Source organism: Lycium ferocissimum, unplaced genomic scaffold (assembly GCF_029784015.1).
Source record: "Lycium ferocissimum isolate CSIRO_LF1 unplaced genomic scaffold, AGI_CSIRO_Lferr_CH_V1 ctg15606, whole genome shotgun sequence".
Classification (NCBI taxonomy): domain Eukaryota; kingdom Viridiplantae; phylum Streptophyta; class Magnoliopsida; order Solanales; family Solanaceae; genus Lycium; species Lycium ferocissimum.
This window is the reverse complement of record NW_026716138.1, coordinates 1-7642: the sequence shown is the minus strand read 5'-3', so window position 1 is coordinate 7642 and position 7642 is coordinate 1. Positions and strand designations below refer to the sequence as shown.

Sequence of the window (7642 nt, the reverse complement as noted above, 5' to 3'; positions counted from 1 at the left end):
GTTATACAAGGATTAAGGATAAATATTATATTATATGACTATAATAATATATATATATATATATGAAATTTGTAGACCGTATGGTGTAAATCAGTTAATATGTTACTTGATGAATGGCCCTCGTAACCGTAAGTTAAGGTGGGGCCCACATGTTGGGGTTTTATGAAGGGCATATGAAAATTTATATGAGTAGTACATGAGAAGTCGGTCAAGTCTTAAGAAGGACCCTTAAGCCAAATATGGGCACAAGCTCTCCAAAAGGATGATTTAAGGATACGTTTTCGGACGATCTGGCTTAAAGAGGTCAAAACGCCATTATAAGTTTGGAATTTGGTAAAACACCAAAAAATAAAGTTGTATATAATTGAAATAGCTTTCCAACCATAGGTCGTCGGCCCTCATACGATATCGGGATCAAACGTTATGAGCATTTTAAGACAGACTCTCAGAGCAGAGGAATTTGCTCTGCGCGAACGCGCCCCAAGGTGCACTACTAAAAATTAGGCCTATAGCAACAGAACAAAAACCATAGCCATAGATACTATGACCATTGCAGTGGACCTATGGCAATGGTTTAGGGTCCGTTACTTGGTAGACTGTTGCAATATGTCTATTGCAACGGTTTTATGCAAAGGTTCATAAACCGTTGCCACAGATGCACCTATGGAAACGGTTATCCTTTAAGCCGACGGCAACGATTAATTGTATCTTTTGCAACGGCTAAAGTTCGTTGCAATAGGTTTTTCGAACCGTTGCACTAGACATATTGCAACATTCTGAGTTACACTCTAGGTTACTTATTGCAACGGTTATTACTTGTTATTGCAACGGTTATTACTAGATATTGCAACAGTTATTACTACCTATTGCAACGGTTAGTACTAGGTATTGCAATGTTAGTTATGAGCTATTGCAACAATAATTAATAAAATCTATTATAACGACTATTATGTGCGTTGTAAGAAATAAAATATAATACACTTTCTTTTATATAAACGACAAAACAAAGTTGTTCGTCAACAAAATCTTAATCCAAAATGTACAACTAGTTGTTGGTTGACAGTTCAAGAGTTAGCATACATATAATTAAGTTTGCAAAAAGTCCAAAATTCAAAATAGTCTTAGAATGTTTGAAGATGTAAATCAACCAATACTCTTCAAGTAAGGTCTTCGCTGCTTTCATCTCCGCCTTGTTCATTTCTTTCACCTACAATTTCAAAAGGAACAATAATCAAAGGACAGAAAGAAGAAATTTCAAAAAGAAATAGAACAACTATTTAGTAATCAAAAACCCAAAAAATGAGATGCCTAATTCATATGATTGATTCACCAGAAATTGTTGAATAAATAAGTGCAAAAATTGTGATTAATACAATTGATGAACAACATAAAATAAAATACACACACTCCTAGCTAAGGCATTAACACTGCCTAGGAGAAGACATTGTCACAAAATTTTGCAACTAATGCTCCAGCTGCCTCTTTAATTTTTAATTTTGCAAGTACTAATACTACTAGGACTATTGTTAGTTTAGGTTCTTCTATATGTTTAGAATATGTAGTTAACATTTTTAATGCTCCCCCGTAGTTATTTTTTGTCATATATGCAATATCTTTTCATTACCCAAAAAAAAAAAAAAAAAACCAACAAGATCTTTGGTGAAGACATCATGACTATGGCTGATGTGTGTATCCTTGATCCATTTATGGGAAAGGACTTTGGTACATGGAAAGATGAAGATCTCTGGTGATGGCTACATCACAAGGAATGCAAGAACACATATTTATATTTGAGCCTTTGATCTTGTTCATTTAGCGCAACGTTGGTTCTTGTTGATTTCTGGTGTGGTGCAATTCTGGTTCAAAGGTGAATATTTTCTATGTCAATGATCCAAATTCCATTGGAAATGAGTTGGTACATAGTTGGTTGATGAGGACTGCTAGTGACGTGAAGAGAAACAGGCTCTCTAGTTTGGAAAGTATTTCTGATGGTTGTGGGAAGATGGAGATCCTTAGTGTGGTGAATATGAAACACAAGATTTGCATAAATGCAGCACTGCTTGTTGCTGCTGATGTGAATTAGGAGAGGAATGCAAGGATCAGAAATAATTGTACAATTTGCAGATGTGGAGTTCTTATGGGATGCAAGTTCATAATAGCTGCAGTTTGTTACCTTAGAGCAGTCTATTCCATTAGGGTTATAATGGTGGGAAAAGGATTGGCATATTTTTTCAAATATTCTGAAGGCACCAGGGGTATGGTTGGCATAATGGTGGCTGGTGTTCTGAAGAGAAGTGAATTGATGCTTAGTTGGTTCATAACTGCAGGCAGCATGGGAACAAGTATTTGGCTTTTTTGCTGCACATGGGCTTTGGACATCTGGTGTAGTTCAGGAAGAAGTTGGATAAGTTGCATTTTTGAATTAACATGGAGACACAAGAGTGCTGAGGTGGAGAGGAACCATCATATTAAAGTCCTATGGGAAGAGAACATGATGGTAATTTTTTCTACTAACACAGGTTTCTTTTTTACAGGTACCTTGGTATGGAGATAAAAAGGCCAGCAAAATAGAAATCTTGAAGCCTGTTTATGCTACTGATCATATTCATGTGAGAAATGATGTGGTTTTTTGTTGATATAGAAGTTTACAAGCATTGCATGCAAAAAAGTAGCTATATGGAGATGAGAAGCAATATTATTACAGTTGGACAACAACATGGAATTCATTGAGAGAACCAGCTATGGGACAGACTAGAGAAATTATTTTTTTGCTTGTTTTCCTCATTTCTTTGCAGGATTTGGAGACCTGGTACACTAGCAGGAACTGACCTATTGAAAGGTTTCCATCCTACAGGACATGATATATCAAAGAATACTAGGACACAAATGATTTACTTTTGGTCTTACTTAGTGGGTGGTATCAGTAATATGTACTCATTCCTACTGAGGAATCATCAATAGGTAGAAAGTGCAGTGTTACTGGTATTGCTGCACCAGTTGGATCACATGACTGGGTTTCAACTCGTTTGTTTCAACATAAGGCAGGAACTGGTTTTTTGATCAGAATTCAAAAGTATGCAACAGGTCACTTGCACTATCCCTGGTTTTCAGTTGAATTTTCAGCGAAGATGGAGGAAAAATGGTGCATCAAGGGATCAAACTTGGGACACCATTTGATTGACAGAGATTCTAATGGAGAGTTAATTTGGTTCAGCTGTAGATTTACAAGAAACTAGCATTTGTTGTAGGTCACACAACTTGCAGCATTTGGATCACATCAAAGAACATATCATGGATCATTTTGCAGATTTGGGTGTTTAACAATAGCAAGTCTCAAGTTGCATTATGAGTGCTATTTTTTGGCATCTGGTGACATGAATTTCCAGTATTATGCAGAATTGTATATCTGCTGTAGTTCACAAGTACCATCAAGACATGAGCAGGATCAAAAAGTAGGGCCATGCATGCAAATATTCATCAAAATAAAGCTTCAACCAGACACATACAACTGTTAGTTAGAACAAATAAGAATAAAGCTTTTCCACTAAATAACAGAAGGACAATCCTACCTTCAAAGCTTAAGGAAAAGTTAGAAAATTTTCCTTACTTCTTTGAGTGTTGAGGACATCTCAGTTTCGTAGTTATATGTAAGATTCTAATTGATACATATGAATGTGATATGTAGAAAAATCTCAGCTTTGTAGTTATATATCAAATAAGAGAATATCAGATAGCTTAAAGAAGGCACATGTTCCCCTTTAATTTTAATCTGCATAATTTCATTTAGCAGTCAATCCATATGTCTTTGGCATTCCCTTAACATTTTTCACGCTTGACCAACTGGAAGTTATGTTAAGATTTTTCTTCAAAATCTGTAAGATTTTGAATAATCTGTCAATAATAATTTTGAAGAAGAAAGTGCAACTTTTTCAAGCTTAGACTGATGTCTCACATGGCTAAACATACATCATTCTAGTGATTGACTCTAAGGTGATTTTTTATACTTCTAAAGCCAAAAACTAATCCATACTTCCAATTAAACATCTTTTTAAAATCAGTTCCATTTAAGTTGCTAGACCAGAATGTCATTAGAAACCACTGAAATAAGTATCGTTAACAATGCTGAAACAGTGGAACACCCTTTATATAACAAGAAAATGGGGGACAAGTGTGATGAAAATATTGAATTATCAACATGCCATGATGAAGAAAACAGTTCTAATTCATCCAAAAAGACATGGGGTTCAAGAACTGGAAGTGATAATGATGATATTGTTGGCAGTGAAGTTATAAAAGAAGAAAGCAACACTGGAGAAGAGGAATATGAAAATCAACAAGTTGACAAGAATCATCAAGATCACTGCTGATTTTTTTCGTTAATCACTTGTGCGTATTATCCAATTTAGATACAAAACTGCTACTTCACTACTTAGTAAGACATCTTATGCAGGTTCATTTTTCAATTTCTAAAAGGTTGTAGAGAAATCGTAGCCATATTAGCTACATAAATATGCAAAAGTATTTTTGTCATAATCAATGTGAAGCAGCTGCTTTGTTTTGTTCCTGGTGTTTTTTGTAAATTATACTTCTTTCATCCTAAATTATATGACACACTTTCCTTTTTAATCAGTCGATGGATTTTAGCTCCATTATTCAAACTAAAAAAATCTTTCTTGTCGCAATAGCAGTAAAGCCTTTTTCTTTAAACTAATAAAAACCAAGAAGAAGATCACAGTTGCAACAGTACCAGCAAAAGAAGAAGAAGCAGAGGTTGTAGAAGAAGCAGAGTAGAAGAGGAAGAAGAAGCAGGAGAAGAAAAAGAAAAATTCTGACCTGGATCTTTGCTACCAATAGAAGGACGATGAATTGGCTGAATAGTTGTTGCTCATGTTGAGAAAGCTTCAACCAATGTCGCTAAAAGGTTAGCATCAATTGGTAATCCTAAACATTGAAGTTTTGTTATTAAATCTTTTACAATTTCTTGTCTCATCGTTGTATTTTGTTCCTCAAATTTTTCTTTTTGTTCCTCCAGTTTTTCCTCCATTAATCTTATCATCTTCTCTTCCATCTTTTGCACGAGATCATTTGTTGCATTTGAAGAGTGTTCGAAATGTACAGCTTTCCCTTTTAAAGTAGTTTTAGTAACCCCTCGTCCATACAATCTCAAACGTCCTGAATGTTCAGGTCCCATGACGGAAGCAAATGCATTAATTGACTCATTACCATCTTCACTTTGTTACATTTCAATATTTTCCATCTCAGCCTATAATGCAAATTAAAAGGAAAAAAAAGAAAGAAATCATGTACATATATAAAAAAAACCAATGAGAACAAATAATTTAACTCAGATAAATAGAAATAAGATAGAATTCGCACAATTTTTCTAGTTGTATCTTCATCTATATCGTTGTATGATCGACCCGGTTTTCTTTTTCTTGTAGCCACAAAGATTTCCTTAAGTGATAGAGGATTGGAAGTTTCCCTATCTTTTTCCTAGATACATTGAAAGAGGATATCAAATATCTTCTTTAAAAAAAACAAAAAGTTCATATATTTAATGATAAATAAGAGCGCATACCAAATCATTGCGGACTAGAGCAAAGCTTTTTTTGCCAACAGTATGTGGATTCTTCCACTTTTTCCGATTCTCAATATTGGTTTTGGACATTTTCTGCAAATAGAAGAGAATTAAACATATCACTAAGAGAATAAAATCAGATATATCATTCCAACAAAATGTAATTGTGTAATATTAGCTAGCAATCATTCTTACAGATTGAGAATTGAGACAAGATACTTATATTTTTATCTGAATCTATGTAAACAACTTATGATCAATTGGATGTTAAAAGTTTAACTCAAACAAGAACCATTTCGAGCTTGTACAACAACTGTACACACAACCAAGCTTTCAAAGATTAGCTAATTGTTGATGCTTCAAATATTATAGGATATGATTTTCCACAATTATAGTGCAAAATGACTACAGAGGAAGCTGGAAAAAGAACAATCTCATTTTCATATGTAAAACATCCCTTGAACTTACTGCTATAGTTAATTAATGGAAGATATGGTAGTTCAATATATTGTTTGAGTATATTGGTGTTGTGCTCTCATGAGTATGTATTGTATGCCAATGTTATCTTTATCTAATTCCGTAACCAACATGAATTTAATTCTCATCTCTGCCATTTTATAGAGGTTACAAGTCAAAATAAGTAGAAAAGGAAAACTAGGACCAAACTATCCCTGGTCAGAAAGAGGGGGCTACAAATAAATAGTAAGTAGTAAAATTTACCTGAAATTTTTTCGAGTTCCAGTACTTGAGAAGTTCCTTAAATTGAGATGCTGGAACATCATCGGGCCTTTTTTCCATTCGAATTTCGTCATTAGCATAGGGATCAAAGTGACCTATTTTTAAATCATGCTTGCGCCTTCTCCAAGCAGCTCGAATTGTTCCCAAAGTCCATTTTTTTGCAACTTTAGGAATATCGTATTTCTCCTAAAAATTATGCCAATAAGTTAGTGCAAAAAATGTGAAACATATTCAACCAAAAACTAAATTGGGAACTTCAAACCTTGGTATAATCCCACAAATCCTTTTTTGTGTCAATTTTCCTCCAATCCTCTACATCAAGAGGACAAAGGGTCGCATTTCTTGCCAATGTACCGAGAAAGCTGCTCAACTCTGTCACATCATTTCCAGTAGGACCAACTGGTTGACCTTCCTTATTTAGTACAATCAATTTACGTTCATGTCTTCCATGTACGCTTAGCATCTTTGTTTTACCTCTTTTTCTTTTTTGAGTGGAAGAGCCTAGAATTATACGCGAATCAAAGATATCCTCCAAATTAGTATTGGTATTCAATTTATAGTTGAAACATGATGTCGTATTTTAAAATAAAATCTAAATGTTCTTGCCTTGTTCATCGCGTTGTTCATTTCCTGCAAGAGTAGTAGAATTCAATTCCACTTGTTCCTCTACTGATTGTGCTGTAGAGGTGGTTGACTCAGTTTGTATATGGCCTCCTACCTCTGAATGTTATGGCTCTAGTAGTTGATAATCTTCTATTACATTTGTTAGAAGTTGATGCTCTTCAGTTGACCGTATAGAACTAGTTGGAACAGTTGTTGTTCTGGCCAACGACAACTTTCTTTTATTTGCCAAAGATGCAAGTGTTCCAGCTGGAACAGTTTTTCTTGTTACTTTAATCTTTCGTCTTGAAGTCTCCCGTTGCGTCATGACTATCAAGTAATGGCTATTGGAAAAACAGAGAGACAATAACACATTTACTTAAATTTAGATAAGAAAAATCATGGCAATACTCACATTGGATTAGCTACATGTACATCGGCAGCTTACTTTTTTAAATCGCAAATAATACCGGACAACCAACAGCAGGTAAAAGTAGTTATTAACAAACTTGCATCATCGATCTACAACTGAATTAAAAATCAAGAAGACATCTAATCTGGTGTTCTTTCAAAATAAGTTAATTTTAAGTTCATTCTCATTTGGTGTTTTAGTGTTCCTAATCTTGTTGAAGTAAGTAAGAACATCTGTCTACACTTGGTATAATAGCTACAATTAATTATGTGGACAAGTACATTAAAAAACACAAAACACACGATAATATACCA

General features: G+C 34.3%; 1 long non-coding RNA gene across 1 annotated transcript; it reads right to left on the bottom strand.

Annotated features, from left to right (window-relative positions):
- Positions 1-964: 964 nt before the first annotated feature.
- On the bottom strand, positions 965-5677 carry LOC132042481 (uncharacterized). Its single transcript, XR_009411491.1, has 4 exons — positions 5579-5677; positions 5377-5493; positions 4834-5263; positions 965-1207 (listed from the first exon to the last, which is right to left on the bottom strand). It is a non-coding gene; the product is annotated as an uncharacterized LOC132042481 (long non-coding RNA).
- Between the last annotated feature and the right edge of the window lie 1965 nt (positions 5678-7642).